Source organism: Triturus cristatus, chromosome 2_2 (assembly GCF_964204655.1).
Source record: "Triturus cristatus chromosome 2_2, aTriCri1.1, whole genome shotgun sequence".
NCBI classification, from domain to species: Eukaryota; Metazoa; Chordata; class Amphibia; order Caudata; family Salamandridae; genus Triturus; species Triturus cristatus.
The window spans coordinates 1,258,970,209-1,258,987,500 of record NC_140582.1 but is presented as its reverse complement, the minus strand read 5'-3'; positions in this window follow the sequence as shown (position 1 = coordinate 1,258,987,500).

The window sequence follows — 17,292 nt, the reverse complement described above, 5'->3', positions numbered from 1 at the left end:
GTCTACCAGGTACTGGCAACAGCTGATTTTGACAGTTATTAAGAATCTGCTCCCTCATTATCAGATTGTACAATCCTATGAAGTCACACACTTTACTTCCCAATAACCAACCTTCCAGAGCCTTAGCAGCACAGTCAACAAAGTCGACCCAGTCTTGATTTTGTGCTTTTTGGGTATCTCTGAACTTTAGCCTGTATTGCTCAGTGGTTAGGCCAAATCCATCTATTAGTGAACTTTTCAAGAACTGGTAATCATCAGCATCCTCTTCTCTTACAGTGAGGAACTTATCTCTACATTTGTCTGCAAAGGAGAGCCAGAAGATTGCTGCCCACTGACCTTGAGGGACCTTCTGTACTTTACAGGTCCTCTCCAAGGCAGTTATTTTCAACCTCCAGGCTTCCTGCACCCTTTTTCTGTCCCCTAACAAGCAAGAAAGTACCACTCCCACAATGCATTGCAATGGCTACCACCCTGTATGCTTTCCCATACTGCAGTGAATACTGGTCAGCTGATATCCCCATGGTATAAAACCAGCCCTCACCCGGTCCCAGGTGCTTGGCTTTCCTCCTATGTAGAACCACGCCCCTTGTTCGCTGACCTTGGAACTCTAGACCTCGACGGATTCACCTCGTCTCACGAAGTCTTCCCCAGCTGTTGCCGGTTATCCTGCTTTTCCCTGCCTGGAGATTTCCCCGAACTATGCTGTGCTGAAATCGAGCTGCATCCGCGTTTAACTACCAAGTAAGACGCGGAGATTCCCACAAGTGCGCCTTGATGCCAAAATAGAGCAAAGACTGTTTTCCTTTTTTTTGTTGTGTAACGTGTGGTTGGACTTAACGCGTTGTCACGTACCCTTGTTGACAAGACGCGCGAAGCCGCGCTTAACCTGTACGAGCGAAGTGTAGCTCGATAGCATCGAACTATTTTTATTTTTTAATTGGTTGATTGCCGTCTGCGCATTGAAACGCGTGTGGGATTTACACGCTTCTCGTGACACATACGGGTGGATATTAAACTTTCACGACTTGAGTAGCACTGCGGATGCACAAGTAGAGCTGCAGCAAGTACATGATACTGTCCTGGTCATTTGGAGATTCCACGTTTTCTGTTCGCTTTTCTTTTATCACGGAGAGACCAAGAGGCCCTAAGCTCGCAAAACCACTGACATTCAAACAATCAAGGATATGCACGCTTGCCTCTTCTTAAGGGACTAACATCCTACTACTTTTGAGAATCATTCAGTCGCAAGAAATCATCGCTAACACAACGGTCCCCTTCTGGGAACATTATAGAAGTCCCTTCCTTGAAACAATTCTGTACTGTTGGTCCTTAATAATCATCACTGGCTTTGTGTTCGGTAAGTTTGGTAAAGCATATAGTGTAACACGAGTAGTTCATAAACAGAGTGTTCTTTATGATCTTTATGCCCTTATGTGTCTTCTGTTCCCTCCTTGCAGGAACATCTCGTCCTTGAACTACTGCGCTGCCGGCCTTCCTGGTGGTTCTTTTTGGGTCTCTCCTCTCCTGTTGGGTATTAGGTGGCCTTCTGAGTATGTATCATCTCAAGGAGCCTATACCCTGCAGGAGTATAGAGACACTCTCTTCGCTCCCGTGGATACTGGATTCCTGGGCATTGAACGCATTCCTCCGAGGAGTCACGACAGTTATCCATTTGTGGATGTCATCCCCACTCTGGTAGGGAGGGAAAAACTTACTTAGGTTTCTTTGGTCATAAGACCTCTCCCTATCTCTAGGGAAATTGCTGCCACCAAGGGACTCTAGTCCCTCCATTTTACTAGCTCTGTAGAGCTCTAGGGCTTCCCTATATAGGGCCATCTGCTGCTTTCTGAGGTTGAACTTGTCTTGCTCATAGTTCAGCAGTCTCTCTCTCTTCGTCTGGGAGGTTTCCCTCCCTCTGTGAGAAGAAACAGAGGTCCCTACAGATGAGTTAGACTGGACAGATCCCTTTGAGAGAGATCTATCCCTTTTAGCCCTACTTTCAACTCTTCCTGGAGGAACAAAGAGGGGAGCATTGTTGTCATCCTCCTCATCCTCATCCAGGGAAGCTGGGTTCACCAGATCCTGATCATTGTCATCAGTCTGGTCAGCATTAGAGGTGGGGTCAGGAGTTTCCACCCCTAGGCCCACCCTCACCTGCTGCTCCACCCACTCTGCCTACCCCACCAGACCCACTAGGTCCTGGGAGATCATCCAGCTTGAGTATCTTTATGAGATGCTGGGTGATTGGGCTTTTGCCTGTCTTCAGCTTCCTAATTTAACATAAGGCACTAAGCTGTGCAAAGGAGAGATCCTCATATCTATAGGTGAAAAGCTCACTGGCTTCTGGCAGGGACCCACTGGTTCCTGGCTGATTAGACATTATTAATGTGGTGTGGTGTATTGCACTACCTACACTAGTGTGGCCTACTAAACTCTCTTGAGTTGTAGAAAGGGTGTGCTATCCCTTAACACACAACTCTAAGTTCAGTAGAACTTACTGTATACTAAACTTGATATTATATGTACCTAAGGTACCTTTAGTGGTTTTCAGTTGATCAATTCAATTTAGATTATCTGGTAAAACAATAGCAAGCTGGAATCCCACCCGCTGCACACCAATGTGAGATGTTGGCCTGATATATGCTGTCCACTAGTTATAGTGGGCACCTTGTATCAGTCCAAACAACACCTTATGGTGATAGGTTAAAGACAACCTTTATTGAAAGCTATCCTAGTGGTAGCTATGGAGAGCAGCCTTCAGGCCAAGTCTTGAAGGAATGTAAAGCAGAATGTTTTACCAGTCTATAATCTCTTGAATGACCAAATGAAAGGACAACCACACCAGGTATATATTTAAAATATATGTATTTAAGATAAAACACACCCCTCTTTTTTCTTTATGAGACTGGAGTTTTATGTACTTAATTTACAAGTTAGCAATCAACAGTAATAGCATAAATAGACGTTTGGGCGCTAGGGGCGTACCAAACCATAAACCAATAAAGTGGTATAAGAACCATGACTGAACTAGACACAAGGCCTAGAGCCTGTAGAATCACTGGGACCCCAAGGAACCACCCAAGGTAGTGACACAGTGGACCCACGGGGGCCGTGTGCAGTGTGTGAACACAGCCGCGGGTTCCCGTTAGCTTCTATTGGCAATGTCACGGTTGGATATTTAAAGATTAGGAACACTTAGAAATGAGTCAGGACCAAACCCTTTTCGACTTAGGAAGTTCTAAGGCTAACACCCACGGGAGAACCGGAGTACTCGTGTTACCTCACCCAGGGAAGCCCGGTGCATAGGTGTCTTTTGGTGTCGGGTCGCGTCGTCAATTTCAATGGGAGCTGGCGAAGAAGTGCTGCTGTCGTGAAGAGGAGAAGTGTCCGAAGTGATCCAAGCCTGGATCTAGGATGGAAGGAACAGAGGGGACAGAGTCTGGGTCACTTACCAGTCACAAAGGGCACGATTGACCAATCCCCACAGATGTCGGGTGCTTCAGGTGAGTTGACATGTGTCTTGACTCTTCAGCCATGAGGTCCAGTAGGCCCTGATGATGACCAGGAGATGGATTCTAGCTGTCCCACAAAGTCTGTCGAGTGCTGCGGTGTCATTGGACCCAACAAGCCATGGCAACGGCAAGTCACTGAGAATCAGAGAAAGAACCCTGGTGCAGACCAGGAAGGTCTGGGTGACTCACCCAGCAAGGGTAAGTCGGGGCATTTCTGGAGCAACCAGTAAAGCCCAATTAGAAGAGGAGTTGCCTTCATGGGAACCTACTAGTCAATGGGCTAGCGATCGCGAAGGAGCCTCGAGTGGTCGCACTTGAAACTGGCCCACGGGTCACTCGTGGAGTGGAGTCCAGCAATCTTCGGTTCAGGAGATGCTCAAGCTCAGGGCTACTCGAAGCCCAAACCACAACTTTGAGCAAGACCAGGAAAATGATGCTGCTGCAAACGTTCACGGTGTCCATTGGTCACGGTTCCACATCACACACGATAGCCACAGACCTCAGCTTTGCTGTGGAGTCAGGGTAGCCTCGGGGAAGTCTTCAAATCTACCTCTGGTGATGCAAAGACTTCGGCATCCGGCGGGAGCTTCAGCGATGCAGACTGGTCAGTTGCTTCTTTGGTGCCTGCCAAGGAGGGGAGTCACTTCTTGACCCCAAGGGAGAATTCTTCAGTCTTCTAAGCAAAGTAGAACATCAAAGGTCCAGGATATATATTGCAGAGTTTCGTCCGGGGTAATCTAAAGTTGCAAGGACTAGGTTCCCATACTTATACTAAGTTTGGCGGTTGGTTATACTCTAGGGACCCACCTATGGGAGGGTTTGGAAAGAGGGGTGGTTACACCCATTTCCTTTGTCCAGTTTTGCACCAGAGAAGGGGCAGGTAGCCCCTGCAACCAGTTTGAACTGGTCTATGCACAGGGACACCAAGTGTGCCCCCAGTGCAGGACTTCAAAGCACCAGAGAGTGCTCCCGCCCAGCCCCAATACACATCTGCCTGTCTGGGGAGGTGGTTACATCTCACTGGGACAGCAAACCTATTGTCCAGGCCTCCCCTGCCAGAGTTTCAGTCACCAGCAGAAGGCTAGACCCGTGTCTGTGGCAGAGGCATCCATTTTGTGATGTCAGGGTTGTAGAAAGTCCTAACGGGTTAGACCAGTGTGAACATGTCTCTCCCTCTAGAAGGGTGGAATGCTACCCCCGCTGCCAGAACTGGTGGGGGGGTAGTATTCCAAAGCGTTTGACACCAAACACGACATGTTTCCGTGCAGCCATCCCAAAGTTAGCATTTACCGCAATGTTATAATGCACTTAAGAGTATATGGTCTGGCTGCACCACAAACAGCATCAGAGGAGGTACTCCAAATGCTGCAGAGGGGCTCTGCTCATGCAGGGGCACCCTCTCACATAAAAACCAAGCACTCTGTCTTCAGTATTGTTAAGGCCTGCCATAGGAGTGACTTATAGGTTTTATATGTGTGTGCAATGGTAGTGATATTGGTAGCCTATACCACTGTAAGGGGTGCAAGCACCACCTTACCCAGGATGCAGTAGCAGACCTGTGGTGTCATTTTGGAGTCAAGACAAGTCAGGGACATTTGTATCACACACAAATCACTCCCAAGAGTCTCATGGCACTTGCAGACGGCTCTGAAAAAAAAACGGACTAGGACTTCATTTCCAAAAAGCCAGGTCTTCACCTTTTTACGGAAGCAGCTGTGTTCAGAAATACTGCGCAGATGTGAGGGCATTTTGTTCCAGGATGCCGGTGCCAGAAAGGAGAAAGATCGACCCCCTTGCCTGGCAGTTTGAATTCTGAGGGGAGTAAGCAAAGCCTCATTGCTGGATCTAAGCACTCTGGGCGGCTGATACCAGCGTAGCTTTTGTGACCAATATTTTGGACCGCTTCCATACATATGCTTATGTGTTAAGCATGAGATTTTTAAAAGGATTCGCTTCTTCACTGGAAGCCAATGAAGAGTATTTAAACAAGAGGTGGAAGAGGCTCTTTGTGGGAGATCAAGTACTAACCTGGCTGCGGTATTCTGCAGGACCTGGAGCATATTTAAGAGGTTTTCCTTCATTGAAAGCAATAGGGTGTTACCGTAGTCCATTCTGCTTATGATCAGTCCATGTATTAGTGGTTTCCGCGCCTCAGTCGGGATCCATTTAAAAACCTTCCGCAGACTGCGCATAACGCCAAAACAAGTGCCAATGAAATGGTTTATATGGCCCTTCATGGACAAGCAGTTGTCCATGTAAAAACCAAGATTACGAACCATATCCTTGGGAATGGGACAAAGGCCTAACTTGGATGGCCATCAATCATGTGTCCAATGCTCCATAGCCTTGCCAAAAGGCCTGATCTCTGATTTACCACCATTTAGTTGGAGATGGTTAGACCTTATTCATTTGTCGACATGAGTCATGCAGTTCTTGAAATGCTGCTTGGTTTCAGTGGGGTCAGGGTCTAGGGTGATCAGAATCTGAGTGTCATCTGCATAGGGTATGACATCGAAACCAAATGTTCTGATCACCTTAGCCCATGGGGTCATGTACAGATTGAAGAGCATAGGGCTCAAAATAGAGCCCTGCAGGACTCCCATCTTGACCGGTGCTTCCCAGGGGTGGCATAATACATGATTCAGCCCCTGGTAGGCCTCTATGCCCTATGTACATAGTATACCATATACTAGGGGCTTATAAGGCACTCCAGAATCCAATTAGAAATGTACCTAATGTACATGCAAACCATTTTAGAGAGGAATCAGCTAGGCTGGGGTCCTGATTAGCAGGGCCACAGCCAGACTGAGGTCAAAAACAGTGAAACACCAGCAAAAAAGTGGGGGTACCCATGTGAAGCAGATCCTACTCTCCTACACAGAGGATTGATCGAAAGGTGATCAAGGGCAGAGCGTAATTCAGTCTCAATCTGATGCTTTTCTTGCTTCTTTTCTTTTAGGTGCACACGAGGAGGAGACAATATCACCATTGTACTACCTGACAGAAAGCCTGCGCCCTGCGCACAACGTCACATGACGTGTGACTACAGACATCTCTTCAATTTATGAATCTAAGACAAGTACCGCTGTGTGCTAACCGACAGCTTCAAGATGGCCCCAAAGAAAGGTATCAGTATCAAGAAAGTCAAAGTTGCCAGTGAGAAGAAGAAGGCACTGTCACTTACCACCACCAGTATGTCACCCAAGACCTTTTTTTGGAAACCATAAATTGGCCCTGCAGCAGCAGTGTCCGGGGAGCAAGCTGGGAGCAGCCCCCCCACATCAGCGGACCCACCCCACCAATCCTAGGCCCAAGCCCATGTCTGTCTCAGAGGCAGCCAGTCTAATCACGACAATGCCAAAGAGGAGTGATGTTGAAATCGACTTATCGTTATCGCAAAGTAGTTCCCAATCAATGCAGAAAAATAGGATAGATGGGCAACAACAGCAGCAACCACCACCAATAGAAGTAGTTCCACCCAAATTAGGGGCAGTGCAGGAGAACACGCTTCCCGTTGAGGAAGAAGAGCAAGCCACTCTTTCAGAACATCCATAGTCTTCCAGATCCCCAGCAAGGAAAAGGAGGGTTAGTCCATCAACGTCTTCTCCAAGCCCCCCTTCTGATGATATAGATGCCACTTGGATCACGCCTCAGTCTGAGAATGAGTCACGCCCACAAGACAAGGCTGGGGTAAAGGAAGGTTCCGGAAAGCCTTGGATTTATGGAGGTAGATGTAGAGGAAGAGGATGATGACGAGCCAGTCATCATGGATGTTAGCCCCGCCCCAGTAGAGACCGACATTACCCCATCCCAAATTGCTGTGAGGGATGTGGCACGGATACCACCAACACAGATACCAACAACACCACCTCCAGCTGACATATTTACAAAGTCCCAGCAGCGACCTACATCCTCCACAACCACCTCAGTAGAAGTAGGTACTGCAGAGAGTCAAACGTCGTGCCCACCTACCAGTTCATCCGACATTGCAAGTGGCACCAGCAGTGTCAGAAAGTTGACCTTCCCAGTTTGGGACTTCTTTTCGAATAGCAGGAAGGAGGTGAATATTGCTCTATGCTTCATTTGTGCTGCAGGTGTTAGTCGGTGTAAGCTTGGTACAAACTATGGTACCAGAAGCCAAACAACCCATCTGAGAAAACACCACTTGATCCAGCAGGAGGCACACCTTAGTGGACAGAAAACTGCACGTGTTGGTGTGGAGGGGATGAAGAAGAAGATCCAATAATCACGGTGGAAGGTGAAGAAGAGGGAGACATTTTCTCTGTTACACAAAGCAGCCCTGTCCCCAGCAGTGCAGTGGCAGCATCCACATCATCATCAGCAATGTCGCAATGGCACAAGAGTCAGGCTGACCACCCCGGACCTCTATACATACTTCTGTGCCTTCCACTTGAAAAATTCACATCAACTATTAAAGAATAACTCGGCTCTCTCCCCTCTTTTTATGGCTTTACCCATGTTTTATAAGAATCAAGCAGATTTCATTCTCTTAAACTTTGGTCACCCCAAATTCTTTAAGAAGGTTAGGCTGAAGATGCTCCTAGCCGCAATTAGAGTTTGGTCTCAGGTGAGGACAATGCTGCACATACCTTACTATAACGATGATACACCTATATGGGATTCTCCAGGCACCCCGGCATGCCTATTGGATGCACTTGCACTTCCCCTGCGTAAATCTGGGATACTTAAGTGGTGTCAGCTAATTGTGGACAATGAGCTGATTCCATGGCAGTGTCTCTCTATACTATCAAACAACTCGGTTTCAAAATTCAAATATTATTATATCTGGAGCTGAATAAAATCGATAGGGAAGGAGATAGAAGGGAATCGTGATCTGGTGAATGGGATCTGTACAAGATCTACAACGCGGAAAGAGGTAGCAGCATGGTACTGGTTGATAATCGAGACTGGGGAGGACACACAGAATCCATTCACAGAGGGCTGAGAGAAGGACCAGCCGGGTGAAGACCTCGAAACCTTAGGGCAAGTATCTGTGTCTATTTTGAGGTCATATGTGAAAGCCGCAACCTTAAAGAGAAACCACCTCTTCCCTGTCCATAAGGCATACTGGACGCCACAGAAATTGTCAAAGATGGGGAACGGAGTAACAAGAAGTGCCCGAAATGTGACGAGAACAACCTGAACGAGGTCCACATGTTCTGGCAGTGTCCTTCGATTCAGCCCTTCTGGAATCACGTGGGTAAGATCATCTCCGATATTATGGGCAGAGAAGTTGGGTTGACTTGAACCTCAGTCATCTTCGGGGTGATCCAGGTGGGGTGGAAAATGTAAGATTCTCTAAAAACCAGAAGGCGCTCTTTTTTGTCTTGATACTTCTAGCGCGAAGGGAGATATGTGTAAAATGGATCCTCCCTTCTTCCCCCACAAAAATTGAATGGATTGGCTCAATACAGCGAACTTCACAACTTGACCGAGCAAAGAAGCGGGTTAAGAAAACAAAATTTTGGGATCTCTGGGACACCTGGTTCACAAATTATGTTTCTAGTTTCTCACAATGAATATAACCTTCACAATTTCCTTTTATAGGCATAATTTATTGATACTTTCTATCTTTGTGGGGTTTATCCTTTCCCCTTCACTAATGTAAGAAATATAATTTGTACACCCAATGGTCCAATGATTACCAACTTGCTCTACAGGCCATTATGATGGTGGAGCAGTTAAGTTTAATTACACTGGCCTGTAAAAGAACAGGGGCCATGGTCAACCTAGGAGGTCTGCTCTCACAACAGGCCCCGGGGGTAAAATTCACCCATCCTCCGGTATGGAGTGACCGGGCGTTTTCTGTCCTCATATTGGTCTGACAGGCCCTATCTTCTAAAACCAGAGCATCTTTTCGTAAAATGAGGACAACAAAAAAAAAAAAAGAAGAGTCAGGCTGAGACACCAAGGGGTCCTAGGCAAGAGAGTACTGCAACGAAAAAACGTGCATTGAGCCTAACATTTGGCATCAGTCACCTGCATCAGTGGCACCAGAAAAGAAAAAAATCCAGGCTACCATTCTCGGCAAATATTATGCAAGAGGGGCAATACAAACGCAACCACACAACAGCACGTTTGTACCACGCAAAACCGGCTAAAATATTAGCACTGGACCTCCTCCCTTTTTTAGGTCTCGCCTACGCAGCGCGCACGCGTTGCATAGGAGAAGACCTTTAGCCATCAATGCGTCTTTTCAGCCAAAAACGTGCACGCGTTGCATTGCTTTTAATGGCAACGCGTACACGTGTGGCGATTTTCTTGCGGGAGCGTGCGTTGACACCATATGTTTGTAATTAACTTGCAAACATATGGTGCCCCTGCTCGTTCCCGGAAGGGAAACAGGCGCAGGCCCCCTTCCTTTCTCCCCTCCCCCTGCTGCCTCCTCATTTAGCGCGAGGCGCGCACGTTTGTTACCGGCTGCGCCGCTTCATCTTTGATCTTTGCGGTTGCCGTTCCAGCTTTGTTTCTTGTTTGTCTTCCCAGTGAAAGAGAGGCTCAGTGAGAGCCGATCTCGATGCAGGACAGATGAGAAACACCAAACTATGAAAACTCGGCTTCTGAGGTGCTTTATCGTACATTATTTCCATAAAAGCTAACAGTGATATGCTAAAGGCGTTGCCCTCCACATGCAGACTCTTATTACTGCTGCATGAACCAAACAGCTCTGAACTGCTGTACAGGCCGGGGCTGATGAATGTCGGCTTATCAATCGCAGATGACCCTGTGTTCCTCTTTGTTTATATGGTAATAGCCCTGTGAAGAAGGGAAAAGCATCTCTAGGCAGACCAAAAGGGGAAACAAAGTATGGAGGCCTCAATATCCCAGCAGGCTGATCCTCTGTCCCTCTGCCTATCTCGCGGTTCTGTTTAACTATCTTACATCTTAGATCAGAATGTTTCTTGATATTTTATAAAACAGAGCGCGAGGTCTGTCTACATTTGAAGGTACATTAATGTTCAATTATTCACAGTGACTCGTGTGTGCTGTTCTAGACATGTGTTTGACCCCCGTGTCCTTCTGTGGTTTGCCCCATTATGCTCGAAAGACGAAGTTCTTTGAGACATTCGGTAAAATGTTAGTCAGTGTTTTTCACGCTTTGATGCGCCTTATAAAATCGTGCTCAGAGGTGGGATCGGTTCATCCTGGTGGCTGAAAAGGAGCACATCAAAAGAGACCGCCCCCCCTGGCACTCTGTGCAAGATGTCAGAGACCGCGGCACACAGTTCATCTGCAGCATACATAAACAGGGCCGGCTTTAGGGCGGTGCGACCGGTGCCACCGCACCGGGTGCTGGCTTCCTGGGGGCGCCGTGCTTGAAAGTTTATTATGCTTTTGACACACCTGCTGCATCGTTTCTTTCCCCCAGGCCTCACATAAATGTCACAATAACTCCTGTGATTAATTATCGTCCTGGAGAGAGATCAGCATTTTGCATAGTTGAGGTTTTGACTTATGTGAAGTTAGTGCAGGGGGTTAATGTGCCTGCTGCAAAGAACGTGTACCAAGTAGATTGCAGAGTGCGTATGTTGTAAACAGGTCAGCAGGTTACTGCTTTCAAAAGAGACATCCTTTTGTTACTTGCAATTTATAACTTAAAGTCCTAATATAGAATAGGGAGCTATCAACTTTCATCCTAGAACTGCATACACACTGCAAAGTATACATTATTAGAACATTGATTAATGTTGCAAAAAGGATTAATTTGGCTAGAAATCGATTCTTATTATTAAACAGAACTCCCAACTATGCTGTTTCTTTTTCTACTCTGCGTTTGTGCTTCTCCACACCAAGCACTCTTAAGCTATACTGCCTACCAGTGTGGATGACATGTGACTCCTACACTTTCAGTCCTTTGGCTTATGTAACATTCCTATACACTGATTTACACACGTATGATTGATTGTCTCTGTGCAATGTGTGTGTGATGCAAAGTGCTCAGACACCCTACACTGGTATGAGTGGCGCTATATAACTAATTCAATGGATCTGAGAGAGTGTGGTTATGGAGACTTGGTCACTGTTAAAGGGTGCTAGTGAAAGAATCCGTGGTGGAGGTGGTCATTAGGGGGGTGCCAACAAACATTGTCGCACAGGGCGCCACCAGCACTAAAGCCAGCCCTCTACATAAACTCTGCTAACTCTGGCCTACTTTTTTCTCAGGCTCGTCAAACTACCTAACAGGTTCCGCAGGTTCTTTCCGTCGTGCCGTCGCCCATTATTAGCTGGGTACTTCATGTGGCACGAGGCTGATTTGCATTAGAGCCAGGAGCATGAATATCAGCCTTTACTGTGAGCTGCTTCGCAGCCTCCATTTCACGGAGCTCCTGTACAAACCACGACAGTCCTGTGTTCAAGGGAGGCTGCCATACTGGGTGTGTTTACTGTTCTCTCCACACCAGATCTCTGGTGGCGACCGGGCTAGGATCGTGGAATCCTATTTCCAGGGGATCTGAATTTGCTCTCAGTGCTTCGTTTGTAAAAAAACATAAATGCCAGGGCTGTCCTCGGAGGTCACTGCATCTTGCCCCACCAAATGCCCCTGCCAGCGCTGCCAATCGCAGTACCCACGCAACTAATAACAATCACACAAGTGTGACGATTCTGACTATTCCATTCACTTCAGAGGAGGTGGCCTAACGGCCAGAGCGGTCGACCCCTACTCTGGGGAACTGGGTTTGAGTCTTGTTCTACGATTGGCTGCGCATGCTGAAGCCAACAGCGCAAGCCTCACTGCCCCCCGCCTCCATCGCTAACTTCACTGCCCCACTTACAACGCGAGCTACGCTGCCATCCGTCAGCAGTGAGAGCTTCACTGACACCCGCCTACAGCGCAAGCTTCCCCGGCAACAGCGCAAGCCTCACTGCCCCTCGCCTCCATCGCTAACTTCACTGCCCCACTTACAACACGAGCTACGCTGCCATCTGTCAGCAGTGAGAGCTTCACTGCCACCCCCACATACAGCACAAGATTCACCCGGAAACAGCGCAAGCTTCGGTACCACCATCCTCCAGTGCAAACTTCACTGCCACCCACCTGCAACGCGAGCTACACTGCCATCTGTCAGCAGTGAGAGCTTCACTGACACCCGCCTACAGCGCAAGCTTCCCCGGCAACAGCGCAAGCCTCACTGCCCCTCGCCTCCATCGCTAACTTCACTGCCCCACTTACAACGCGAGCTAGGCTGCCATCTGTCAGCAGTGAGAGCTTCACTGCCACCCCCACATACAGCACAAGATTCACCCGGAAACAGCGCAAGCTTCGGTACCACCCTCCTCCAGTGCGAACTTCACTGCCACCCACCTGCAACGTGAGCTACACTGCCATCTGTCAGCAGTGAGAGCTTCACTGACACTCGCCTACAGCGCAAGCTTCCCCCGGTAACAGCGCAAGCCTCACTGCCCCTTGCCTCCATCGCTAACTTCACTGCCCCACCTCCAACGCGAGCTACACTGCCATTTGTCAGCAGTGAGAGCTTCACTGACACCCGCCTACAGCGCAAGCTCCCCCAGGCAACAGCGCAAGCCTCACTGCCCCTTGCCTCCATCGCTAACTTCACTGCCCCACCTACAACGTGAGCTACGCTGCCATCCGTCAGCAGTGAGAGCTTCACTGACACCCGCCTACGGCTCAAGATTCACCCGAAAACAGCGCAAGCTTCGCTGCCACCCACCTACAACACGAGCTACACTGCCATCTGTCAGCAGTGAGAGCTTCACTGCCACCCACCTACGGCTCAAGATTCACCCGGAAACAGCGCAAGCCTCACTGCCCCTCGCCTCCATTGCTAACTTCACTGCCCCAGCTACAACGCGAGCTACACTGCCATCCATCAGCAGTGAGAGCTTCACTGCCACCCCCACATACAGCGCAAGATTCACCCAGAAACAGCGCAAGCTTCGGTACCACCCTCCTCCAGTGCGAACTTCACTGCCACCCAACTGCAACGTGAGCTACACTGCCATCTGTCAGCAGTGAGAGCTTCACTGACACCCGCCTACAGCGCAAGCTTCCCATGGCAACAGCACAAGCATCACTGCCCCTCGCCTCCATCGCTAACTTCACTGCCCCACCTACAACACGAGCTACGCTGCCATCTGTCAGCAGTGAGAGCTTCACTGACACCCGCCTACAGTGCAAGCTTCCCCCGGCAACAGCGCAAGCCTCACTGCCCCTCGCCTCCATCGCTAACTTCACTGCCCCACCTACAACACGAGCTACGCTGCCATCTGTCAGCAGTGAGAGCTTCACTGCCATCCCCACCTACAGCGCAAGATTCACCTGGAAACAGCGCAAGCTTCGCTGCCATCCAGCTACAACGTGAGCTACGCTGCCATCCATCAGCAGTGAGAGCTTCACTGCCACTCCCACATACAGTTCAAGATTCACCCGGAAACAGCGCAAGCTTCGCTGCCATCCTCCTCCAGTGTGAACTTCACTGCCACCCACCTGCAACGCGAGCTACACTGCCATCGGTCAGCAGTGAGAGCTTCACTGACACCCACCTACAGCGCAAGCTTCCCCCGGCAACAGCGCAAGCCTCACTGTCCCTCGCCTCCATCGCTAACTTCACTGCCCCACCTACAACGCGAGCTACGCTGCCATCCGTCAGCAGTGAGAGCTTCACTGACACCCGCCTACGGCTAAAGATTCACCAGAAAACAGCGCAAGCTTCGCTGCCACCCACCTACAATGCGAGCTACACTGCCATCTGTCAGTAGTGAGAGCTTCACTGCCACCCGCCTACGGCTCAAGATTCACCCGGAAACAGCGCAAGCCTCACTGCCCCTCGCCTCCATTGCTAACTTCACTGCCCCAGCTACAACGCAAGCTATGCTGCCATCCATCAGCAGTGAGAGCTTCACTGCCACCCCCACATACAGCGCAAGATTCACCCGGAAACAGCGCAAGCTTCGGTACCACCCTCCTCCAGTGCGAACTTCACTGCCACCCACCTGCAACGTGAGCTACACTGCCATCTGTCAGCAGTGAGAGCTTCACTGACACTCGCCTACAGCGCAAGCTTCCCATGGCAACAGCACAAGCATCACTGCCCCTCGCCTCCATCGCTAACTTCACTGCCCCACCTACAACACGAGCTACGCTGCCATCTGTCAGCAGTGAGAGCTTCACTGACACCCGCCTACAGCGCAAGCTTCCCCCGGCAACAGCGCAAGCCTCACTGCCCCTCGCCTCCATCGCTAACTTCACTGCCCCACCTACAACACGAGCTACGCTGCCATCCATCAGCAGTGAGAGCTTCACTGCCACTCCCACATACAGTTCAAGATTCACCCGGAAACAGCACAAGCTTCGCTGCCACCCTCCTCCAGTGTGAACTTCGCTGCCACCCAACTGCAACGCGAGCTACACTGCCATCGGTCAGCAGTGAGAGCTTCACTGACACCCGCCTACAGCGCAAGCTTCCCCCAGCAACAGCGCAAGCCTCACTGCCCCTCGCCTCCATCGCTAACTTCACTGCCCCACCTACAACGCGAGCTACGCTGCCATCCGTCAGCAGTGAGAGCTTCACTGACACCCGCCTACGGCTCAAGATTCACCCGAAAACAGCGCAAGCTTCGCTGCCACCCACCTACAACGCTAACTTCACTGCCCCACCTACAACACGAGCTAGGCTGCCATCTGTCAGCAGTGAGAGCTTCACTGCCATCCCCACCTACAGCGCAAGATTCACCTGGAAACAGCGCAAGCTTCACTGCCACCCAGCTACATCGCGAGCTACGCTGCCATCCATCAGCAGTGAGAGCTTCACTGCCACCCCCACATACAGTTCAAGATTCACCCGGAAACAGCGCAAGCCTCACTGCCCCTCGCCTCCATTGCTAACTTCACTGCCCCACATACAATGCGAGCTACGCTGCCATCTGTAAGCAGTGAGAGCTTCACTGCCACCCCCACATACAGCGCAAGATTCCCCTGGAAACAGCGCAAGCTTCGCTGCCACCCAGCTACAACGCGAGCTATGCTGCCATCCATCAGCAGTGAGAGCTTCACTGCCACCTGCCTACGGCTCAAGATTCACCCGGAAACAGCGCAAGCCTCACTGCCCCTCGCCTCCATTGCTAACTTCACTGCCCCACCAAATTGCGAGCTACGCTGCCATCTGTAAGCAGTGAGAGCTTCACTGCCACCCCCACATACAGCGCAAGATTCACCCGGAAACAGCGCAAGCTTCGCTGCCACCCACCTACAACGTTAGCTATGCTGCCACTCGCCTCCAGTGCAAGCTTCACTTCCATCTGCCTACGGTTCTAGATTCACCGGAAACAGCTCAAGCTTCACTGCCACCCGCCTCCAGTGCAAGCTTCACTGCCACCCGCCTCCAGCTAAAGCTTAACTTCCACCCGCCAAAAGTGCACGCTTCACGGCCGCCTGCCAAAAGTGTGAGCTTCCTTCAAGGGCAGGACACATACAGCACAGGACAGGCAGCAGCAACTGTGCAGGCTTCTCTGCTGATCGCCGCCACTGTCCTGCAAGGACAACAGTGCAAAAACACACACAGCCAAGATGGCCACCTATGTGTATGTCCAGTGGTGAGTCATATTCCACAACTACAGACGGCGGGTCTGCACAAAGACAGTTTATATTCAAGGACACGCTGAAGGGCAAAGAGTCAAAATATTTAAGATCATATTCTGGGGCTCAATATTGACCATTTTCTTGGGCACAGAGGTGAGCATATTATGTGGCACGGAGACGGTGACTTTCTAAGCTCAATTACGACATATTTTACGGCACTGTGATTGTTGCAGTCAGGGGCACCTTGGGTAGATTGTGCAGGGCATTAACATGGCCACCCAGGGGGCAATTTATTTACTCTGTTTTATAGACCCAATATCTACAAGTCAAGACCCGCTAAAGTAAACGGAAATACTCCTGCTTTTACGTTACTGCTGTGATGCGATGGCCATACGTGCAAAGATGTACATGTCATCTTTGAAAGCAGGTATCGACAAGGTGCATCTTGGGAAAACAGCTAATCCCTCAGATTTATTTAGCATATGTGAAGTGAAAAAGCAAGAAAACACCATCTTCTCCGTTATTGACATTTGTTTTATAAAATCTAAGGGGCATATCAACAACAACCGGCGATAATTATCTCTAAGCGCACTTAGCGCTAGGATAATTATCGCCAGCTAATGTGAATTTTTATCGCTGAGATAGCGTGCTATTAGCAACGCTTATCTCAATAGCGATAAAAATCCTCATGCTAACAGGCTAACGTGAGATTATCGCTGGAAACCCAGCGATAATCTCACGTTACCTTGTTGATAGGGACAGGCAAACTTAGCCATGATATCCTCCTTCCATAGGATATCATGGCTAAGTCAGAAAAATACCAGACGTAAAAAAGCAGCGTTAGCCGCGGTTAGCGCTGCTTTTTTTGTCTCTAACAGGGTTAGCGATATTCTTGATAATAGGAGAAATGTCGCTTAGCGACATTTCTCCTATTATTTTACTCTGGAACGCCCCCTTTGCATCTCATTAGAGATGCAAGGGGAAGCATAAAGTAAAAGGGTGCTAACATGCAAATTTGCATGTTAGCACCCTGTTGTTGATAGTGCGCTAGTTTTATCTCTCCTTTTTTGGCTTTTAAAGCCAAAAAAGCAGAGATAAAGCCCTTGTTGATATGCCCCTAAATCCTGCTGTTGGGAAAAAAAAGATAAAAATGTCAGCATCAACGGAGTATGGTAGGAAGCTCTCCTTAAATTTGAGAGAGCATGAGGTTGCGCCTGG